This window comes from Girardinichthys multiradiatus, chromosome 17 (assembly GCF_021462225.1).
Source record: "Girardinichthys multiradiatus isolate DD_20200921_A chromosome 17, DD_fGirMul_XY1, whole genome shotgun sequence".
Lineage (NCBI taxonomy): Eukaryota > Metazoa > Chordata > Actinopteri > Cyprinodontiformes > Goodeidae > Girardinichthys > Girardinichthys multiradiatus.
In genome coordinates, this window is record NC_061809.1 from 22,780,054 (window position 1) to 22,803,750 (window position 23,697).

General features: G+C 38.4%; 1 protein-coding gene and 1 long non-coding RNA gene across 2 annotated transcripts in view; one reads left to right on the top strand and one right to left on the bottom strand.

The window, feature by feature from the left end:
* Nucleotides 1–23,697, bottom strand: part of LOC124882870 (ankyrin repeat and BTB/POZ domain-containing protein BTBD11-A) — a 252,363-nt gene that overhangs the window by 125,976 nt on the left and 102,690 nt on the right. The gene's annotated exons all lie outside the window — the stretch shown is intronic.
* On the top strand, nt 15,609–16,299 carry LOC124882871. Its single transcript, XR_007042023.1, has 2 exons — nt 15,609–16,137; nt 16,217–16,299. It is a non-coding gene; the product is annotated as an uncharacterized LOC124882871 (long non-coding RNA).

Below are 23,697 nucleotides of genomic sequence, written 5' to 3' on the forward strand. Positions count from 1 at the left end.
ACACCTCTGGTCCAGTAAGTGGCGGTAATAAGAAACAAAAGGCCAAACAAGCAAAGGCGGAACGAGAAGCTCACATCTCGCCATTTGCTCACAAAACAAGATTGAGAATGCACAACTTTGTTGCTTGTGGTGTTTTACCACATTGTAGTTGTAAAAGTAGGCTTTAATATGAATCTCTTACGAAGTTGAAAACAACAACAACACACAAGTTTTAAATATGGTAGGTGAGCAGCAGTCAGGACACTATAAGAAAGGGTCCGTCAATCATTGTTCCTCAGCACATAACCCTGTCCCTCAACAATCCCAGGTAATTTGAAAGTCCTAAGCCCAGACCACAAACTTTTATCTGAGAAAGTGGTCGGCTCCAACTCAAAGTTGGTAACTAAATTCTAGATCCACCAACATGACAAATCCAAACTTTCTTACTATAAAGATAAATTTGAGCAAATGCCTGTTGAATTAGCAGGACTTAGGAAACAACCTCTGTCTCCTAAACTGGAGCCGATCTTCATATCCTTGAGGAAGAAGAGAGAGCAGACAGTCTGAACAACGGGCTGTCAGAGAGGCTGAGCGGCGGCAGTGTAATTACACTTCAGGAAGGCTGGATCGTGTCAGGCCTACCCTCCCTTTGCCTCGCCAACCTGTCCCTGGAGGCAAATTAGCTGAGCTTGCTTTCAACAGAGAAGCGAAGGAGGAATCCAGAAGAAATCTCTATCAAATGTCAGATTAGCATAGCAGAGCGAGAGGTAAATTATTTGGCTTTATATAGCGCTTTGAAACCTGAAATCAGAAAACACCAACTCCATGTGTCTCTTCTGACAGCCGCCCTTGCGTGACTTTGCGTTGCTGACACGCAGCTTGCGGTCTGTTCGAAGGGAGATAAATCCATGATGGGTGGCAAGTTAAAGGAGAGATGAGCAGCTTAGTCTCGGGCGCTGACGAAGCCTTCGTGGAGCTACACCTGGACCCTGACAGGACTATCTGAAGCTTTATCATCGTACATGTATCCTAACCGAGGGGAGAAAAGTGCAATATTAATACTCATATTGAGATTTTTAAACAAGATTAATATTTGACCTTTACAGTTGTATTAACTATGCTGTTTTAAAGATTTAGAAAGTTGGAGAGTTATTAAATACCACACTTTATCAATGAGAGGACGGCTGTGCTGTAATTTATGATAAAGTTCAGGGCTGGGATATGTCTCGCAGTTTATTTGTACAGTTAATTGAACTTTCCCATATTGTCACGTTACAACTACACACTTCAATATATCTTTTTAGGCATTTTATGTCATAGACCAACAGACCATGAATGTGGAGCTACATGAAATTAAAACCTGAAAAGTGTGGTGTACATCTGTATTTAGCCTGATTTCGATCTTCCGATACCCCCAAATAAAATCCTATGCAGCCAGTTGTCTTTGGAAGTCACCTAATTAGATACTTATTAAGCACCCACAGCTTTTTGTTTTCTGATCGCCAAAGACCAACTTATATACCCATTAAAAGTATTTTAGATTGCAAGAGACAATTTCCTTCAGGTCAATCAGTTAGTTACTGGCACAAACACCCAGAGGGAGAAACTGACACTCAGTTTGTTTTAGTAAAAAATCTTACCTTACATTAAAAAAGTGTTTTATCATCTGAAAAACACTGCAGAAGTTTCTCTCTCAGTCTAAAGCAGAGAATTGATTTTATAACCCTGGACTGATTGTTGCAATGCTCTACTTTCTGGCCTGAGAAAAGCTGAGGAGGACCAGAAACCACAAAGATTTTAAGCTCTTCACATTTTAGAATTGATTTTTAGTTGCTTTTAAAAGTAATAATGATTTTAATCAAACTTATTTTATCTGATTTGCTTTTTCATTCTCAGAAAGACCTTCTGTTGGTACCTAAAGTTTAAATTAAAACTGTGAGTGGTTGATCATTATTATGGCCTTTACCTTTGGAACCTCCTGCCTGAAGACCCAAGGGCAGCTGAGAATGTTGATATTTTCAAAAAATAATAAAAAAAACTTTCTTTATTACCTGGGTTAAAGGCTGTTTATGAACTTTTAAGTCAGTTTATCTTTGTTTTCTGTTGCGTTTGTATTCTGGTCTCACTACCTTTAATATCACTTAGCTTTTTATCTTGTTAGCAAGATTTTTAGATCCCTTGGTAAATGAAACTGTATATTTTATCTCTATTTTGTCTTATGGCAAATTTTTTAAGTGTTTTTAGAGTCCAAGGGTTTTAATGTTTTATATTTTTATATCTGTCTCTGGTGTTCCTTCATTTACAACTGTTTCTTTAGTCCAACATTTTATATTAGTTTAATTTGGTTGTCTGATAATTATTTTATTTGCTTAGCTTAGCATATTTTGATGTGATTGTTGATGGTTCTTTGCAGGCTTGTTTTAACTTCTGTAAAAACAGTTTGTGTTACATTTGATTGTATAAAAAATACAAACTAATTCATTAGATCGATTCCAACTGACAGGCTGGAAAAAAGACCTTTATTTAAGGCCCGTGGTAGCCCTGGTGGAGCTCTGGAGGAACTGCAGGCACACACAACTCAGGAGGAGTCTGTAATCAGGCAGATTATTACTTGTACACTTCACAAATTCGGCCACAAAGGAAAAGTGGCAGAAAAATTGTGGATTGCGGAGAATCAACTCGGCACATCACTCAGATACACCATACCTAAGTAAAAAATTGTGGTGGCAGCATCATGCTGTGGGTATGCTTTCCTCCAGGAACAATATAGAAGCTGGTCAGAGACAATGGGAAGATGGATGAAGCTAAATCACTGCAATCCTGGAAGAAAACCTGGTAGAGGCTGCAGAAAACTCGAGACTGGGGCTCAACTTCCAGCAGGTCCACAACTCTGAACATACAGGCAGAGCTACAATGGAATGGTTTAGATCAAAGTTATCGTGGATTGGAACGGCCTAGTCAAAGTCAGGACCCTAATCCAATTCAGACTCTGTAGCAAGAAGTGAAAACTGGTGTTTACAGATGCTCTCCATACAATCTGACTGAGCTTGAGCAACTTTGCAAAGAAGAACAAGGAAATAAATGCCATATTTTTCAGCTTTTTACTTGTAAAAATCTTTAAAACCCTCCACTTCATGATTCACAATTGTGTACCAGTTTGTGTTGGTTTATTGCACAAAAATAATACATTGAAGTTTGTGGTTGTAACCTGGTAAAATGGAAGGGATATGAATACATATACAAATATTTATTTTGTGATACAAATAAAGTGTAACTGTTAAAAATTAGAATCGGCCTGGGAAACTGCAAATGTTGCATCTCTACTCAGCTGTATAGATGGTATGAGCAGGCTGCTCCAAACATTGAGCCATCTCATCTGTCAGGCTGACAGCAGGCGGTGACGGCCGGTGCTGATTCGCGGAGAGGCCAGGGGCCACTCAAGAACCTGGGTCAGAGCTCCAGCGGGTGTCGGATCAGGACACCATCTCCGTCTGTCAAATTCTGTCACCGCTGTGTCGCCCCGAGGAGACAGATCAGAGTGTCATTCGGGTTCTTGGATCCTTCGGTAAAAACGTGTCCCCCTTTGACCTCTGTCGTCACCTTTGACTCCAGGTGTCAGGTGGGATCGCACTGATAAGACCCCTGTCTGTCTTATGCGGTGATGCTACACGTTAAACAGAGAATGATGATCACTAATGACACAAGGACCCACAACCCCCCTCCTCTGCTTTCAACCTAAATTAGCTCAACAGCACTTCAACAAAATGAGACAATTACAGAGCAGAACTTCCAGATCTAGACACAGGAGCAGGTGTGTCGGATGCCAGCCATAAAATCTCCAAACTGACAGAGGGAAAAGAGTCCGAGAGGAGCATCACAGCTTTATTTGTTCACATCTGTCTCTGGATTTTCTTTCAATTTCAACTTATTAAAGTGAATGGATGACAAAGCTTTTAATGCTGATTGTCTGAGTTTAAAGAGCAATGATTATCTTTAAAAACGAACAACAAATGTGTAGCATCTTCATACAGCCCGACAACCACTCCTGGTGAAGAAGAGTAAACTGATTTAAGATGAATTCCTCCTTTAAAAGCCAACTGTTAATCAAGTATACTTATGCAATGTGAAAGTAAAATTTGACTCTCAGAAACTGAAGCTGCAAAACCTCTGTGCTCTCACATCTTTGAGAAAACTATATTAAAATTGAGAAAAAACTGCATGAAGGAAAAAGAGACAAAGGTGCATTGTGAAAAACTATGAATACTAAGCAGAGGTCTATGCATAAGTAGGCTTATTCTGCAAGAAGTCAGTTTCCTAGGAAAAAGAAAATGACTAATTGCTTTTGTCAGAACACAAGGAGGATATGCCTCTGCGTCTTTAAATACATTGTTGATGTACAGGGGTTGGACAATGAAACTGAAACACCTGTCATTTTAGTGTGGGAGGTTTCATGGCTAAATTGGACCAGCCTGGTAACCAGTCTTCATTGATTGCACATTGCACCAGTAAGAGCAGAGTGTGAAGGTTCAATTAGCAGGGTAAGAGCACAGTTTTGCTCAAAATATTCAAATGCATACAACATTATGGGTGACATACCAGAGTTCAAAAGAGGACAAATTGTTGGTGCACGTCTTGCTAGCGCATCTGTGACCAAGACAGCAAGTCTTTGTGATGTATCAAGAGCCACGGTATCCAGGGTAATGTCAGCATACAACCAAGAAGGACGAACCACATCCAACAGGATTAACTGTGGACGCAAGAGGAAGCTGTCTGAAAGGGATGTTCAGGTGCTAACCCGGATTGTCTCCAAAAAACATAAAACCACGGCTGCCCAAATCACGGCAGAATTAAATGTGCACCTCAACTCTCCTGTTTCCACCAGAACTGTCCGTCAGGAGCTCCACAGGGTCAATATACACGGCCGGGCTGCTATAACCAAACCTTTGGTCACTCATGCCAATGCCAAACGTCGGTTTCAATGGTGCAAGGAGCGCAAATCTTGGGCTGTGGACAACGTAAAACATGTATTGTTCTCTGATGAGTCCACCTTTACTGTTTTCCCCACATCCGGGAGAGTTACGGTGTGGAGAAGCCCCAAAGAAGCGTACCACCCAGACTGTTGTATGCCCAGAGTGAAGCATGGGGGTGGATCAGTGATGGTTTGGGCTGCCATATTATGGCATTCCCTTGGCCCAATACTTGTGCTAGATGGGCGCGTCACTGCCAAGGACTACCGAACCATTCTTGAGGACCATGTGCATCCAATGGTTCAAACATTGTATCCTGAAGGCGGTGCCGTGTATCAGGATGACAATGCACCAATACACACAGCAAGACTGATGAAAGATTGGTTTGATGAACATGAAAGTGAAGTTGAACATCTCCCATGGCCTGCACAGTCACCAGATCTAAATATTATTGAGCCACTTTGGGGTGTTTTGGAGGAGCGAGTCAGGAAACGTTTTCCTCCACCAGTATCACGTAGTGAACCTGGCCACTATCCTGCAAGAAGAATGGCTTAAAATCCCTTTGACCACTGTGCAGGACTTGTATATGACATTCCCAAGACGAATTAACGCTGTATTGGCCGCAAAAGGAGGCCCTACACCATACTAATAAATTATTGTTGTCTAAAACCAGGTGTTTCAGTTTCATTGTCCAACCCCTGTACCTTGTACCTTTTAGTATTTGGTTGTAAAGTCCAACAGTATGGTACAGATTTAAATTGTTAGCAACAAATGGGATTTTCCTTGGACCTTGTTGAGTTAGCAGATATGTTACTTTAGACATGCTTACTACGTTGTGCATTCATGCATGTTTAATCTAAAACATTTTTAGTTTGCAGTTTCAGTGTCTACAAAGAAAAACAAGAAGCTTTTTTCATTGAAATATTGATAATTTGTTAGCAGGAGAGCAGAATAACAACCTTAGTTGTTTGTGATCATATAATTTTGGGATTATATTTTGGATTTTATTCAGGCTACTAAGCTTCTAAGAGTTACATTGCTAATAGTGACATTAATTAATATTAATATTTTTACCCATTAGTTGTTACTTTAAAGTAATTTTTTTATTATTTAAAAAAAATCTAAGTTGGCACAATTATTGGCACCTCTAACAATTCCTATAAAACAAATAAAAGTGGTTGAATTTTTGTCATTATTTTTTACTCTTTGGAGTTGTTAAGACATTGGGACTTTTCAATAGTAATTAATAACTTCCTGTTTCCATGACTGTCTCAGTCCACAGACCTAAACCTGAGCCGATGAGCTGAGGAGATGGGTTTTAAGCTTTTATGTTCCTTTCATCTGTGCTTGGAACATCTGAATTAAAGTAACACTCGAGGAGAGGAAAAACAAGATTCTCTGACTCACATCAATGATTCTAAGATGTTTTCAGAGACTTTCAGACATAATCATCCTCCTCTTGTAAGATTTTCTTCCTGCTTGAGGAAAACAATCTCGGCCACTTCTCTCCTTTGAGCTACCACAGTACATGTGTGTAGAGAAAAGCTTCCACTGAGTCAGGTAACTAGGAAACAGCCCTGCCAGTCAGCGGAGGTGGGTTTGCAGAGGATGCTGCAGGGAAACTGTGACTTTTCAGATCCTCCTGTTTACGTCATAGATTTCGATGCTCATCGACTGGAAGGCAGGCAGGATTCTGCTTGAGGATGGGTCACAATGCTTGTGGATTTTTTTTTATTTTTTTTTTTGTAGGCAAAGGCATGCCTTTTTCTGTCCTGAACTCCAACCAGCCTCCCACTGAGTCAGGCTTCCTGCCAGGATTTGGTTAGAAAATAACAGCACAGAGGGAGTTTCTCGTCAGAACTGGGTCACTAAGACCTTCTGCCTCAAAATCAGGGACAAAAATTCAACCTATAAAAGAAACCTTTAACTGTTTTCTGCTTTTAGAGATATTTTTTGCATTATATCATGTTTCTTTTCTGAATAACTGATATTAGTGTCTGCTGAGATTATTATGATAAAACAGTTGCAGCGTGGGCGCAGTTTACTCACCTCAATTGTGACACACACCACGATGCAGTGATGATAAAATCCATCTGCTTTATTCGCCTGTTTGTTTGATGTTTTGTATGAAACCTAAGGGAACAGTTTATGACACCGCAGTGTTATTGTCATGAATTTTAAGAAGTGGAGTTGACCCCCTTTTTTCGTCAGAATTCGAGGCTGTAAATTTTTGCCTGCCGGATCTTCGAGTGGAGATTTACAGTTCCAGTAAAAACAAGTTTTTTATTTGTGCTTTGGACGATCCACAGGAGGGGGGCTGCTCAATGCTTGGGCAGAGTATCAAGCCCTTATTTTGACTTCCTTTGTTTTCACTGCTCTCTGGCTTCTTTGTGTATCAGCTCAGAGTTCCTGGTATTGTCTCTATGTTTAATTCATGCAGGGGTTTGTGTATAAGCTAGCCAGTTTCTGTCAAGTGCTCTCTTCCTTTTCATCTCCGCTGTAGCTGAGGCAGGAATGGCAGGAAATGTGCCCGAGCAGGTCAGTTTGATCTTAGACCAGAGAGACTTTGTGATGACTTACAGCCGGCCTACCTGTCAGCCACAGATGTCACTTAAGAGGATCAACCCGCTGTCCTCTAAGTGAAAGAACATTACATTCCTGTGCTGCTTGGAAAGACTTCTGCCCTGGTTGCTTTGAAAAACAAACTTTACTTCACAGTCCTGTGGAGTGAAGGAGAGCTGTTTGGCTTTACTGTAGGTTTTAAGGACTCTACATTTGGTGTTGAGTTCTGGTTTCTCTGCCAGAAATAGATCCAAGCAGATTTAGTGGATTGGAAGCAGAGAAGACTGTAATTAAGGTTGATTAGATTGGTGGTAATTTGTTAAATATTCACAGCAAAGACTTGTTGTTTTTGTAGTTTAAGCCAAAATGTAGAAATCTATTTACTTATTTAGTAAAAATGTAGGCAAATTATAATTTTTTAATCAGTTTCACATCAAGTTTTTATTTATGCATTTACCATATTATTTAAACTACCATTAATTACAATTATCATTATTATTATTATTGCTATTATCATTATAATAGATACATTTAACAAATAAGAAGTTATATAACATTCATATTGTCTTATTTATTCTTTTGTACAAGACATTTTTGTGAAATAGCTTTGGGCCAACACAAAACACATTATGGGCACTTCATATATTGTTTAAAAAAACTAAACTAAAATATAATATAATAAATTCCGAGTTGTGCTGAGGAATCCAAACATGCCTCTGATGTCTATATCTGACGTCTATATGATTCATGGTTTAGTTAAAGTGAGATTTCACAGGGTTGTAGAGCCTATATATAGAAAACATCTGAGTTATGAATCAAACTATATCGGAATCCCTAACCCTAGCTCTCTAGTTTCAGAGGAAGCTCAATCAGAGTGTTGTCTTCTGAAACACGATGAAAATATTGATGCACATGTCAGCATGACACAATAACACTGTTTGCTTTGTTTTTAAATTGACACAATTTCCCCTCTCCAGACAGAAGTATGATGGACTATCATGACACACACACACACACGCTTTGTAATTAAATCATCAAATTTTTATCAAGTACCAATATTTGGTACCAACTTAAGCAATTTTAACCTTCATTTAGTGGAAACTTTAATGCAGACGTTAATGTAATAGTACATCCAACCATTAATATCCACATGCAGTAAAATTCAAAATGTCTTAGTGCTATTAAACCAGTAGTAATATGCCTCATACCTTTCTAAATCATGCAACTATGTTGAGGAAAAAGTTCAATATTTCTATATTTTACAGAATAAGTTTTATGTCATTTGGTTCTGTATTCAGAAGTGTTCATCCTCTCTCTGTGTCACTCTTTACACTCACTGCATTTTAGTGGAAATGTTATTTTTAAATCCTCTACAGGACATGTATGCATGTAACATCTCACCCCCCAGTCTGAATGGTTAAAACCACAAAGTCATAGCAAGACCGATGTGGTTTTTTTCCTCCCACCTTGTCAGTATGTCTCATTTTCCTGCTTTAGATTTTAAATGTTGGGGTTCTGTAGTAATATTCATCTATGAAGATTAGTCTGCAAAGCAGTGCTCACTATTTGATCCTATTATACCATTAAACAAAATACCCTACACAATACTTATTTTCTGATTCATTCCTGTTCTTACCTATACCTTCTATTGTGGACTAATTTCCCTTGATTTCTTTATATGTGTTGACTACTTCGGTTGTTGTTAGCAACATCTGGTGTAGATTTTATGTCATTGGCCTGATTAAAATTACTTCAACTAAGAAAACGTTTGATGCAATAAATACTTATTTTACCTGCTGTATATCTTAAGAATTGGCATTAGAATGTGAATCAGTTTTATTGTCCAAGATTGCGTGCACAAAAAAGTAATTTTACTTCGGTATCACATGCTTACAGAAAATAAATATAAATATACAAACTTCAAAGGAAACAAAATAAAGGATAAAAGGAATAGTATGTACATGTATGTGTATGTACAGCCAATTTTGATATAACAAATAGAAAATAGAAAGGCAGGTTGATGGGTAAAAATCCAGGTTGTAGTGAGATTTAATCAAAAGCTGCTTCAAAAAAAGCATAAGAAGATGCAAAGCCATCCAACCAGGATATTGCATTTTTTAAATGTTTTATTGCAAACAGATTTGTCTCTTTTTCAGTTGATTTGTTCTGGAGAAATGTTGCAGTAAAATGTTGATAAAGATCAGAAACGATTAACCTCAGAGAGTCAATAAGGTCTGCAGATGTGTTACAAAATCTTTGGGTTAGTCTCACTATTTTCAGGAATAACATCAGTTGTAGGAAACCCAACCGCAGAGATCACCATTCAAACAATGTTTGCAAATAGCAGCAGCTGAGCAAGAGCAAAGTTTAAAAAGAAGAGCTAAACAAAGAGTAAACGTTGGTTTTGGATTCATCAGGGAGCCTGAGAGTTGACTCTGAATGCATTGCAGCTCAGTATGCTTTGCTTGAGTTATTTGGCAACACTTTTGAAAGAAATCTCTCTTTGAAGCTGAACCTATCACGTGGCAAATAGATAAAGTTCACTGTAAAGCACTTCAAACAAAAACAATCCTAGTAAGGGTGCACTTAAAAGTAAAAAAAACAAATAAGCAAAAGAAAACAAAACCCAAAGAAAATCCAGGGCATTGAATACAAATTAAAATTTTATGCTCCGATCAGCTAATTAAACTCTGCCGTGCTTGGTATTGCTGCAAATAACCAAGAAACACAAAATCTGCATCAATAATTGTCTCAGATGGGACAGCTGCAGGGAGATTTTAATCCACACTCTTAACTGTATACAGCAGTGATTATCCGGTTCTTTGTACAGTTTTTCCAGGTGGTGTGGACAAAAATCAAACTACCTCATTGAGATGAGTATTAATTGCGCTGAACATGATTTAGAGCATAAAAACATTAAGCGACACCTGTTGTAAATATAGGTTTAGTTAGTATAAACATGTTATCGTATGTCTTCTCTTGTTTATTACACACGTTTGGACCTGCTGAGTATAAATGTGTCAAAACATTCATATTAATTATCCAGCTTACCCCAGACTATCGAGATTTGAAAATAATGACTGCACTCAATCTCTAAATTTGAAATTAATGAGCACAATTAATATTTATTGTTGTAGGTACAGCAACACAACAGACTGCCATTTTGTTATCTTCTAATGAGGCTAAAGTAGCCCAAGTGTTAAAAACTTATTGGTAAAGTGGACCAAGGTTGAATAAGTTGTACTTCAAGTTTAAAGAACAAACACAATTAGCCACATTTATTATTTTAGTACAAGATCTGCTGGTGAAACTAATAATTCACCATTTCTGATCACTTCCTGTAAATAATAAGCATCTGTACTTTCTCCCAATTCTTCCCCCTCTTGTTTGATATGAGACAGTTGTGATCGCTCTCTTTCAATCACGGTTTATTTGTTTGCTCTTAGTATAAGTACACAGTGGCAACCATCTTGTGAGTCCCACATCATTACTTTCCAATATTTTTAAACCAAGGAAGAGGGAAAAACTATTTCATTTCACAGGAAAAACAGCTCCAATAAATGAGGCTAGAAAATTCTTATTACTCAACACTCCACAGGGCCTTTGCACAATACGTCTTATTCTGCAACTTGAGGGATCCTGGCTCTACTTTCCCTGCTCTAGGTGCCCTGATGAGGTTGCAAGATGAATGATTTGATTTGAAAGTAAGTCAGTACAGCTTAGGCAAGCTGAGAGGAACAACTGGGAATAATCCTATTCCGCTCCAGTGCCTGAAAATGCTTTATTTCAAATGCCTTGCTTCCTTTTGCCTTCCAAAGAATATTACTGTAGTGCTTGAAGAGGCTCCTCAGCCTCCTGATCCAAAGGTTTTTCTCCTCAACCTTAAATCAATGTCTCATTTAGTAAAAGATAAAAGGCCGGGTTTTTCATGATGTCCACAGGTTCCTTTTACCTCCTGGAAAGCTTAATGTAATCTCTCTTCTTGCGGTCATGATGCTGTGAAGTGGTCCAGCTAATCTGGTGTTTTCCTCCCTGATGTTGGATCACAGCCAGTAGTTGTAGTGTGAAAAAAAACTAAGGCTTGTTTCGTTCTCTGTTTGTTCATGTATTTAAACAGACTTCTTTCATTAACTGGATGATTTCACACCAGTCTAGGACCACATCCAGGTTATGCAATAGACACAGATATTGCATGGGTGGCGTAAAATCAACTATGGAGCCAAGGAGGTAAACAAACATTTATGAGCATCTATATCGTTGCCTTTTTCAGAGCCTTTTAAAAAAAGAAGCATTTAGCCACAGCTTGTACCCTAAAAAAGCCTCTTATTCCCTGCAAAACACCTGCACTAAAGGAGAAGCTTTGCCAGAACTTTCCAAGGCTCTTTCTATTTTTAAAACCTGGGACTTCAATGATAAACAATAATACCAGCAGGGTATTGTTATGCTGTGACTGTTGTTCTGCAGGAATATGTATCTACATTGTGTTTTTTGGGATTTCTTCTGAGTGCCCGAAGCTATTTACAAATAAGCGATGAGTCCAGTTTGGGGTAAGAGCTGAAGCTTGGATAAAAAGAAAAAAATAATGCTGGTGTATTTCATGTTCCATTTAGGTACATTTGTAAAGGATTGAGGACTGTACTGCACTCTCTGTAATCTGACACCCTGACGCCTCCCTTTATTCGCTCAAAGAAAGACTATTAAAAATGGTTTAAAAAGTACATGTTTAGAGGGAACAATATACCTCTGTTTCACAAGCTGACAAAGTAAAGTATCTTTGAATTGAATTGAATTGAATGTCCGGTCAAAACAGCACAACACTACACTACCAATTATCTTTTGTCATTCCTGTCTTTTCAGCTCTGTTCATATCAGCTGATTTTGTAAAATAATTACGCCATTCTACTCTTAAGCATTCTATCGCTTTGTACTGCCATGCAAATGTTAACTTGGATACAAAATACACCCAGGAACTCTTACAATGTTGTAAAAATAATATGACAAATTGATCATCACAGTTATTGCAAAGATTTTGACACCACTGATCACTCGCTTCTCCAACAGCAGTTGTCATCATTCGGTTTAAAAAAAATAGCTGCATGTGATTCATAAATAGGAAATGTTCAGCCTTCTTTTCTGCCTATTTACAAAGGTGTTCCCAAGAGTTATGTGCTCGGGTCATGAATTTCAATAATATTTCATCTCCATTATACAATTGTGAATTACATCTTTATGCTGATGATACAGTGCTGTACTCCAAATCTACAGACATTATAAACCCTCCTTCAAAAACAGTTCATTCATTTACAACCCATTGTACACTGTCCAAAAACCAAATAATGTTCAAAAACTTCAGAAAAATTAACTATGAAAGTCTAAAAGTCCTTTACACGGCATTGTGACTAAGATAGTAACTGTCCACCGAGGTCTTGGCATCAGGGTTGATGAAAAAGTAAAATTCATAACCCAGAGACATTGTTGATGAAACTGAGACAGAAAAATTACTTTCTTTTTAAAACTAAATGAAACTTTTCATGCTTAGCAAGAAAATCTTAACCCCATGTACACTACTGCTGCATATCTGTTTCAAATCACGACACAACTAAGGTGGAATATGTATGTGTTACATATGCCTGTTTAGGCACATGTAACACATGATATTGGAAGCACCCTGCCATCTAGTGGTCGGGGTTAAGGCAAAATATGCCAAATTTTTCTATCTCACATGCTAATTACCTAAATTTATATCTGTTGTATGTGCTACAACCAAATTATGGATCTGTTCTTAATTTATAATTAGTTTGACACCAAAAACATGAATAACTTATTTACTTATATTAATAAATTCAGATTTTTTTATCCCTTTCCTGCAGGGGCATCACTGGCTTTCCAGCTCATTCTCAGCACTTTTACCTATTTACTTAAAAGGCCTTTTAACAGAAACGACCTCTACACTTATCATACCTGCTTTTTTGAAATATGATATGTTTCTCATTCATGGGTCACTTTACAAGTTCAACAATTCACACAAAGCAATGAACAGCTGCCATTTTTAAGATATCATTCTGTTTCAGCTTTTAATTACTGATCTTACTATTTTATTGTTGTTGTGATCGTATTTTACTGTAAAGTGAACACCTCTGCCCCATTGGAAAAGGCGCTTCTTCCTCACAAAAATTTCCAATGCCTAAATCACATAAACGAATGAATGAAAATATACCATTATATACACTGCTCAAAAAAAATAATAAAGGGAACACTTAAATAACACATCCTAGATCTGAATGAATGAAATATTCTCATTGAATATTTTGTTCTGTACAAAGTTGAATGTGCTGACAACAAAATCAGACAAAAATCATCAATGGAAATCAAATTTATTAACCAATGGAGGCCTGGATTTGGAGTCACACACAAAATTAAAGTGGAAAAACACACTACAGGCTGATCCAACTTTGATGTAATGTCCTTAAAACAAGTCAAAATGAGGCTCAGTATTGTGTGTGGCCTCCATGTGTCTGTATGACCTCCCTACAACGCCTGGACATGCTCCTGATGAGATGGTGGATGGTCCCCTGAGGGATCTCCTCCCAGACCTGGTCTAAAGCATCCGCCAACTCCTGGACAGTCTGTGGTGCAACGTGACGTTGGTGGATGGAGCGAGACATGATGTCCCAGATGTGGTCAATTGGATTCAGGTCTGGGGAACGGGCGGGCCAGTCCATAGCTTCAATGTCTTCATCTTGCAGGAACTGCTGACACACTCCAGCCACATGAGGTCTAGCATTGTCCTGCATTAGGAGGAACCCAGGGTTAACCGGACCAGCACATGGTCTCACAAGGGGTCTGAGGATCTCATCTCGGTACCTAATGGCCGTCAGGCTACCTCTGGCGAGCACATGGAGGGCCATGCGTCCCTCCAAAGAAATGCCACCCCACACCATTACTGACCCACTGCCAAACCGGTTATGCTGAAGGAAGTTGCAGGCAGCAGATCTCTCTCCACGGTGTCTCCAGACTCTGTCACGTCTGTCACATGTGCTCAGTGTGAACCTGCTTTCATCTATGAAGAGCACAGGGCACCAGTGGCGAATTTGCCAATCCTGGTGTTCTCTGGCAAATGCCAAGCGTCCTGCACGGTGTTGGGCTGTGAACACAACCTCCATTTGTGGACGTCAGGCCCTCATACCATCCTCATGGACTTGGTTTCTAACCGTTTGTGCAGACACATGCACATTTGTGGCCTGCTGGAGGTCATTTTGCAGGGCTCTGGCAGTGCTCCTCCTTGCACAAAGGCGGAGGTAGCGGTCCTGCTGCTGGGTTGTTGTCCTCCTACGGCCTCCTCCACGTCTCCTGGTGTACTGGCCTGTCTCCTGGTAGCGCCTCCAGGCTCTGGACACTACGCTGACAGACACAGCAAACCTTCTTGCCACAGCTCGCATTGATGTCCCATCCTGGATGAGCTGCACTACCTGAGCCACTTGTGTGGGTTGTAGAGTCCGTCTCATGTTACCACGAGTGTGAAAGTACCACCAACATTCAAAGGTGACCAAACCATCAGCCAGAAAGCATAGGTACTGAGAAGTGGTCTGTGGTCCCCACCTGCAGAACCACTCCTTTATTGAGTGTGTCTTGCTAATCACCAAAGATTTTCCCCTGTTGTCTATTTCATTTGCACAACAACATGAGAAATTGATTGTCAATCAGTGTTGCTTCCTAAGTGGACAGTTTGATTTCACAGAAGTTTGATTTACTTGGAGTTATATTGTGTTGTTTAAGTGTTCCCTTTATTTTTTTGAGCAGTGTATATATATATATATATATATATATATATATATATATATATATATATATATATATATATATATATATATATATATATTCCAAAGTTGTTCAATTTACAATTCCTTCAACATAGATGTGCCCAGAATATTATACCTATTTGCCTTTTTTTCTGCTCGTCATGCAATTAAACAGCATGTATTACATGCAAAGTGAAAAGAGTAATAGCCTTCTTTAAGCCAACTGTCATATCCACGGTGGTTTGTGTGCAGGCTGCATTCAGGCTGTGTTTGTGTGCTGTGTTCTCTGTGCAGGGTGTAACTGCCAGGTGCTGCTGCACAGGTGTCACTCATCTGAGAGCAATCAGCTGGGCTACTTATGGAGTGGAAACCCAGAGGGAGACGTCAGCTCATTTTTCTCATTTGGCGTGGTAACAGATAGACCTCTGCTTCTCTGCAGTCTTGCTTCCAAGCAGTTTTTCTGATGTCCTTGTTTTTCTCCCCCTTCCTCACAGATCACCCTTCGCTGAAGGAAGTCGAGGAACCTTTCTGGTCTCCGTTTTCACTTGTGTCATGTTCAGAGGAGTTTGGGAACTCCAGCCTCGACACCTCAGCCCTGAGCCTCCTCTCTGCTTCCAACTCCAAGCCCAGCTTCTCAGGAGTCACCTGAGAACCACCCGTCAACCTGTCTGTCCACCCCCCAAAGTTTAAACTCTCCAACCATAGAGGAGCTTCCTGGAAGAGAAGAAACAAAGCACTTCATCCTCTGAAAACTGTTCACAGCCTTTCAGCCTCAAGCCACTGTGGAGAAGGACTTATTTTCCCCTGGTCTTGCCAAGAACCCAACCCCTGTAAGTCAGCATCTAAAAGAACACATTCACAGTTTCTCCGTTTCCACCCAGAGTGTTTACCAGCTTCTTTCTCCTTCAGAGAGACCCGGCGTTTGTCCACCAGCTCCAGCCCTGGTTCCAGTCCGACCTTTATCTGTGTTTTTAAATAAACTGTTAAAATGCTGTATTTGTCCTCGTTGTTGTGTACCTCAGTCTAAGAAAACCCCATTATGACACCAAGTGACCAGTAGTGCACGGATGTCTCTTTGGCAGAGGTCGTGTAGTATCAAAATACTACAAAAACAGCCACAAAAAGTCTTATCACTCTGTCATCTTATTAATGGGACCTTAAATGCCAGGAACGGTATGATGAAACATATTTGCAGTTATAATACCACCAACCAGCCCATGCCCTAATGAGCGTGTATCATCTTCTCCAACATTCCAGTCTGTTTGGAAAAAATGAAGTTGGACCTTTTGCAAATTTTAGGTCTAATCTTCTAATGAGTGATAAAATATTAAGGCCTGTTCATAAAACACTGAACCAGAGAACACTGAGGCAACACGTCGGCCTGCAGGGGAGCAATAGTGAAAATTAGGCTGAAAATTTAATAAGCTCGCCTTAGTCCACGCAGTTTAATCTCTGTAGGCATATTTTTGGATTAAAACGCAAGGAAGTTTATCTTCTTTTATATGATGTAGGTCTTAAAGGCAACAGATCTTTCTTGCTATCCTATGGCAGGAGCAGAAAATGAGTCAAGTATTTTCAGAGAAACTAAAAGTCACTTTATTTTTAAATCCTCTGAATGTTTGCATGTTTTCTACACTGGTATAAATTACATTTTGCTGAATAGGGTCTCAGTTACTTAAACTAATCTTAAATTAGGGTATAAATGTGGAAACATGGGAGAAGGTTTTGGTGAATGCTTTTGGACAGCTGCCACCATCCCTGCACTGTTGGCTCAGGAAATAATTGTTTAAAGTTGAACTACATGTTTGGCACTCAAATATCCAACTTTTTTCTCTTTGGGATCATGAAAGCACCAGTCAGCTGTGAAAAAGGGGGAATCTGTCTTAATATGATGAGATTTCTCATAAAAACATTTGGTGTCCATTTCAATTGAAAAAAAAAACTATGTGCTTTAAAATATAGATTTAAAATTCATTCAGATTAGGCTAGAATTCGAATTTCCACATAAAAGCTTTCCAAAAATCATAAAACAGAATCAGCTAAGAAAAGCAAAATCTCTCCATGTCCAGTTTACCTGTTTGGTTTTTAATTGCAAGAGCAAATTTTATTTGCTGAAATTATGTCTTGAAGGCATATTTGCCTTACAATTTTGGCAACATGTTTATTTCTTTGGTAAAAATATAAGAATGTGATACGTTTTCTTTATAAAAATAACAGAGCTAATTCACTGGTTTTTCTTTTTTTAAATATAGCTGTCAGAGATTCACGTATGAACTGATTGATTGAGAAGTAACCAGACCTGGACCGGATTCAGCTTGTGAGATCAACAGGAAGTGGCTAAATTTAGCATCTGTAGGTCTGAGTTTTTCAAAAATAACAAAGAAAGCTGCCATTTGTGCAGTTTTAGTTACATCAATTCTTTTTATTTTTTGTCCACGCAATGGTAACCTTAGATATAATTTCTTTCTTTGTTTGGTGTTCTCAGGATAACATCAATAGTTATATAAGTTCAACAGCAGGTTAGACCTTTACAAACACTGGAATAAGCCTAGAAAATTGCCATCGATGCAATTTCTATACATCCTTTTTATGTAACAGCTGATATAAATTACAGATAGCTGGAGTATAAAACTAAAAGAAAAAAAACACTACAATTGTTAAAATATTATGACAAATTTTAAGTAAAACTGCTCCCGTTTTTAGGATGATCTCTTATTATCACACAATTTTTCACACAAAGAATGTTCTGCAAATTTCTTTGGAAAAAAACCCAATCACCAATGTTTTTGAGATTATATTGGATTTTTTACCAACCTTTACAAAAAACTGAAACTGGCCAAGAAAACTCCAATCAATGCATTTCTACTTTACATGTAGAATTTTCCTCTATGAAACTTCTGTTTTAGGTAAAAATTTATCAACATGTTGTACCAAATTTGTCTAAAATGCAGCCATTTTCAGAATAATGTCCATATTTGAACCACAGATGAGTTCTAGTGTAGAACCTCAAAAAGACCACACCCACTGCTTAAAAGGTTGCTTTTCTATCTGTACATTTCTCTTCAACACTTCTTGTAAAACATGTATCAAAAAACAACTGTACTTCATGCATTTTAATCAACTTTGGCCAGGGACAGATACTTTGAATGTAAACAGCAATAAGAAATCAAGGTATTTATTGAATTTAACACAGAGCCATACCTTGGTACCTGCAGGATATTATCATTTATTCACTAGTTTCAGCATACTTGACTTTTCGGTTTATTTATGCATACTACCGCTTACTAAAATCCACCCTGTGATAGCCTCGTTTTAGATGAAACAGGAAGTGCGGTGCTCTAAGGAGAGACTAGCTGGGAGGCTGTCGAAACTAATGAACCGAATTCAAAGACAACATGAAAAATACACAGCCATGCTGCTTAACAATTGATTACTCGGTGGTGTTCAAAATGTTTTGGGCCTTTCAGATGAGGAGATCTGAATCTGGCACTATGACATACAAGAGCAAGAAGTTCCCTGTGGCTCAATGAAAGCTTCGGATTCTCACTGAAAATACTGAGTCATCCCCTCATTTCCTTACATTTTTGGCTAAGATGAGCCAGACTGTGTTGTAATCTATTAAAGGGGTCTTGATCAATGTTTCTTCAAGAATTGAATCCTCAAATCTTCGAAGTTTGTTTTTGGACTTTGGCAGTGTTTCCCAATCCTAGTCCTTGAGATGTAATCCCATGCAGCTATTAGAGGTGTTGCGTCCATCAGACATCTGCTCTATTTTACAGGTCATGAACAAATTTCTGCAGAACAATGTGTATGAGATGATTTGCTTCCTTTTTATGGAAACGCCTGGGTTGTCTCAGGGTACCCCAGCTTTATATTGTTTAAAACAGATCTCTTAAAATTGAGACCTTTCCTCTTCTTAAGTTTATAAATACGGTAAAACCAAGTGTTTGGTAAAGGATAGTTTCTTCGTCTATATCTATCTATCAGATTGTGGGTCTTTTTTTAGATGTTGGCAAAAATAGAAGCATCCTAATAATGTGGGTTTGTGTTATTTGTGTTAATGAGTGTTAAATCTGCAGTTTTTCAGTTTTAAACCTCCTTTGGGGCTACCCATTGCTTAATATAAACTTTGCACAATTATTTCAGTATTCCGCCTCAGATAAAAACTGTTTAGGTAAATGTTTAAATGCTCAAAGTTACAATATCATTAAAAACTGTAAAAAGTGTATGTTATAAGCTTCTGACTGTAAATACGTTGAGTGAACCAGAGAAGGAAAAACATCCACCGTCCACTGAGAAAAACATTGCTGCCAATTAAAAACAAGATTCAATCAGGCTTGACGCTTAAAAACAGCTTCACATGAAGTTGCTTTGCAGAATCAGCTGTACAAAAAAATACACATTTTGCACACACCTTCCTCCTTTTTTTATCCCATCTCCTAACATTTGCTGCTCTGATAGACTGCCAGCCTCATGTGCACAGTGGCTGCATCCTTTTGCAAGGACATTGGGGAACTCCAGCTTATGTAATACCATCCAATTAGTAAGCTGGGTCAGTCAGAGGAGCTCTTGTAAATATAAAACAGTTCTTTTCTACGTCTGAGGCCTCTCTTCCTCCTGAGTGAACGCGACTGGCACGAGTCGGAAACTTCCAGCCGCAGATGTCGACAGAAGGCTGACTGCTGTCTGGTTCCTGCAGCTGACCTCGTCCACCCATTTACCAGAAGATATACATAGACTGTCTCTAAATATGTATGGAGAAGAAGCCACGGATGTGGATTTTAGGAATGGTAAAATAATAAGCAGGGAAAATGGAGATAAAATGTGCAGCTTATAGCGTATTCTCTGCTGATTGAGTGAATCCCACATACATGCTTAAAATCGCTGGGTCAAACTCAAACCAAATTGGATAATTAGAGCACCATGATACTGGGTTAACTGCACCCACAATGGGAGAAAACCAGCATTTATAGGGAGGTACAGAGTCAAAGCAAAGTCTGTTTTATAAAACATTTTTAAGCATGAAACAATTTTAACAATAATTATACTTACAGCCCAATATAACCAAAATGTGAATTGCTGTAGAGAGGGTGAAAGTTACTTGTTTTATTAAAGGCACTCAGATAGAGTCATCATATTGGATTATAAGGGGGAAAACATTTAATTGAATCTGCAAACTGATTTAGTTGCACCTAAATGCTTGTAAACACCTGTTATAGACAGCACCATCCTGCTGCGTACGCAATGCAATCAGATATGCTACTGCAAACTGAAAGACACACATCATTAGAGGGCTCTGTAAAATGTAACTCAACACTGACAGCAACATAGGCGAAAGTTGCAAAAATGTTTGGAGATGCTGACCTGCTGAAAGCAACAGATTACTGGGAGAGATTTTTCCTGAAAGGTTTTGATTATTGAAAAATGAGGGTGACTGGATTCAGAGTGCTTTTCAAACGCTTTAGGTAGTCCCTAATTTCTTTACACTCATTTCATTCAAAGCAACCAGACTTTTTGTAATTGTGGTCTTGAACAATGGTTCTTCTTAAAGTTCTAGTAAATAAAAAAAACGATACATATAATATAAAAGCTAGAATCAGGTCTTGTGTCAAAGCAGTAAAACATGATCATAAAACGTGATCATAATTAATTATGAACTCTCAAATTTCCTACTAGGAGGTTGGAAATTTCGACTTCCGAGTTTGAATGGAACGCAGCAAAAGAACATGAAATCGGATCTTTTTGTCAAGATCTGCCACTTTGGGTTTTGTGTTTCTTTACTTTCTCAGTTAGGTGTTTCTATTTCTTTGGGTTTAGTGGTTATGTTTGTTTATTCCTTCTGTCATCCTGATAGTTTTGTTCTCTCTCCTGCCCCCTAGTTTTAGTAGTTCTTTTTCCCCTCGGCCATAGTTCCCTTGGTGGTTGCTTTCTCATTTATTTATTACTTAGAATGGTTCTCCTCTGGTTATTATTATTATTATTATTTTTAGAACAGTTCTCTTTGCTTCTTTGGGTTTTCTAGTTTAGTTTCTCGCTTAGTGTTTCTGTGTTTGTTCACTGTTAGGTTATTTGTTCTTGCTGCATTCTTCTAGTTTATTAATTCCCCTTTTTCCCTTTGGCCTAAGACCCCTTTTTGTTGTTATTTACCCAGTTGCTTGTTTCCCCTTAAGATTAGTTGTTCTTTCCCAGCCTTGCTCTTTAGTATAGTTCTTCATGTCCCTGCTTTGTCTAGTTATTGTTTCTTCCGGATTTAGTTTGATGTTTTATGCTAGAGTTTTAATTTAAATGGGTTTCCTTAGGTCTGTTTGCCATTAGTTTAGCTTTTCCCCATGCCTCTGTTTAGTTCTTCCTAGAATTACTATTTATGTTAGTTTATGCTTAGGTTTCTTTTCCCTAGAGTTGTCTTTAGTTTAGTTCTCCCTTCCAGTCTCTGCATTCTCTAGCTCCCGTTTCCATAGTAACATATTCCCTCAGTTCCCTGCAGCCTGGTCCACACCTGTTTCCACTATTCCTCTGATCACCTTAGTCTTCCTTTCATTGGTCCATTCTCCTCCTCTCCCTGATTATCTGGTTGTGCTCATCATTCCCCGCTGGTTCCTTGTGTAATGTCCCGTCTCTCCTCGAGTTCCTTATGTTTCCCTGCATTTGTGCTACGGAGTATTTCTTCCCAGCAAACCTGTAAGTGCTGACTACAAGCCTTATTAAAACTGATCTACTTTGCAACATGCCGAGCCCTAGTCCTTGTTTGCATTTTGGTCCAAAACTACTTCAGACCATGACACTTTTGGCAGTTGTTCACAAAAACACGATTTCTTCCGGTTTCTTTTGCTAAATCTATGAACATTTCAAAAGATAACAGAGTTTGATCAACACGGTGATACCTAAAAAGCCATTAGCTTTGCACATGGAGGATGATCACCTTAAGGATGAAGAATCACTTAGGACCTGTTAAATAGATGGATGGACATGGTCAGATACAATGACTGAGGAAACCATGGATTAAGATCACTTTGAAGCATTACAAGAATGTCTGGCTGCTTTGAAACAAAGTATAAAGAAATAACGGCTGATTTGACTGTTTTACATGGAATCCTGGACAACTAGCAGACCAGAGGGACAACTTTAAGTCAAAGGGATCATCAAGAAGAACCTCTTCCACATGAACCAGCTAGGAAAGATCAACTTCATACCCCGGGAAAATATTTTTTCTTAATTAATACGAAAGAAATGTGCAAAAAAAAAAAAAAATTCTACATTTTTAATGATGCTCAGTCAGATACATCCAACCATGGTGCTGCTGGACAACCAGAAAGTCAAATAATTACTAGTTTAATTTGCTATATACTCATTTATTCTGGTGTTCTTTGAACATGCATCAAACTGGCAGTGCTTTAAGGAAATGTGGACAGAAGACATTCTTCCAAGGATAGAAGCCTGCTGGTAATTACCATTCACAGCACAGTTATTGGACAAAATGCTTTATTTTTACCTTGTCTTTGTATTATAACAGCAAGTATGCTGTGATTTCCTTTGTGAAACTCAAAATAAAGTGGATATACAATCAAATTTAACGTTTCTAATTGATGCATGTGCTGTTTTTCACTGGTTCCCCATTACTTGCAGACAATACTTGCACAACATGTGTTGTGAATTGGCGCTATATAAATAAAACTGAATTGAATTGAATATTTTCAAAGTTTTGACCAATTATATACTTCACTTTAAAGATATAAATATCAAATGTTAATGATTCTTTTTTAATCATCTCACCATGAAAAAGAGGAAAATAGACAATAATTGTCAAGAGAAGGATTTCAAACTTGTAGTGTAGCAGCTTCTTTTTGCTCTAAAGATGCTTCCTAACTAACATGACACTCTTATTTTTCAAGCAGTTTTTCTTTTTGAGGACAGAAAATCTGTGCTTAGAGACAAAAGGCTCCATTAAAGTAACTTGAGGCTGTTTGAGAGATTAATTTACTGGCAGCGCCTACATCATTATTCACAAAAAACACAAACAGTAAATTCCTCAGAAAACTGCCGAAGGATTCATCCTTTAATGAGCCTCAGATTCTTCCAATCTCTCCTCACAGAAAAAATGCAAATATGAAACACAATCCATCGTCTTTCTGTTGCATTTTTGTGCTCTATGGTCCTGACATGCTGCAGAGTTCTCCCTGAAGTTAATGTACTGTGCATAAGTTAGTGCTTGGCCTAAAATATACCGCAGGAAATGAAATTAGCGCATCTGGTTTCTCTGGAAGCACAGAGTATAAATATTTCATGTTAAAGATCTTCCATATGTTTCTCCAGAAGGATCCTTTACTTCTGTCCTGAATCCACTGATTTGGCCCTGCATACCCTGAGAGGGTGGAGGCCTTACATAACTCAAA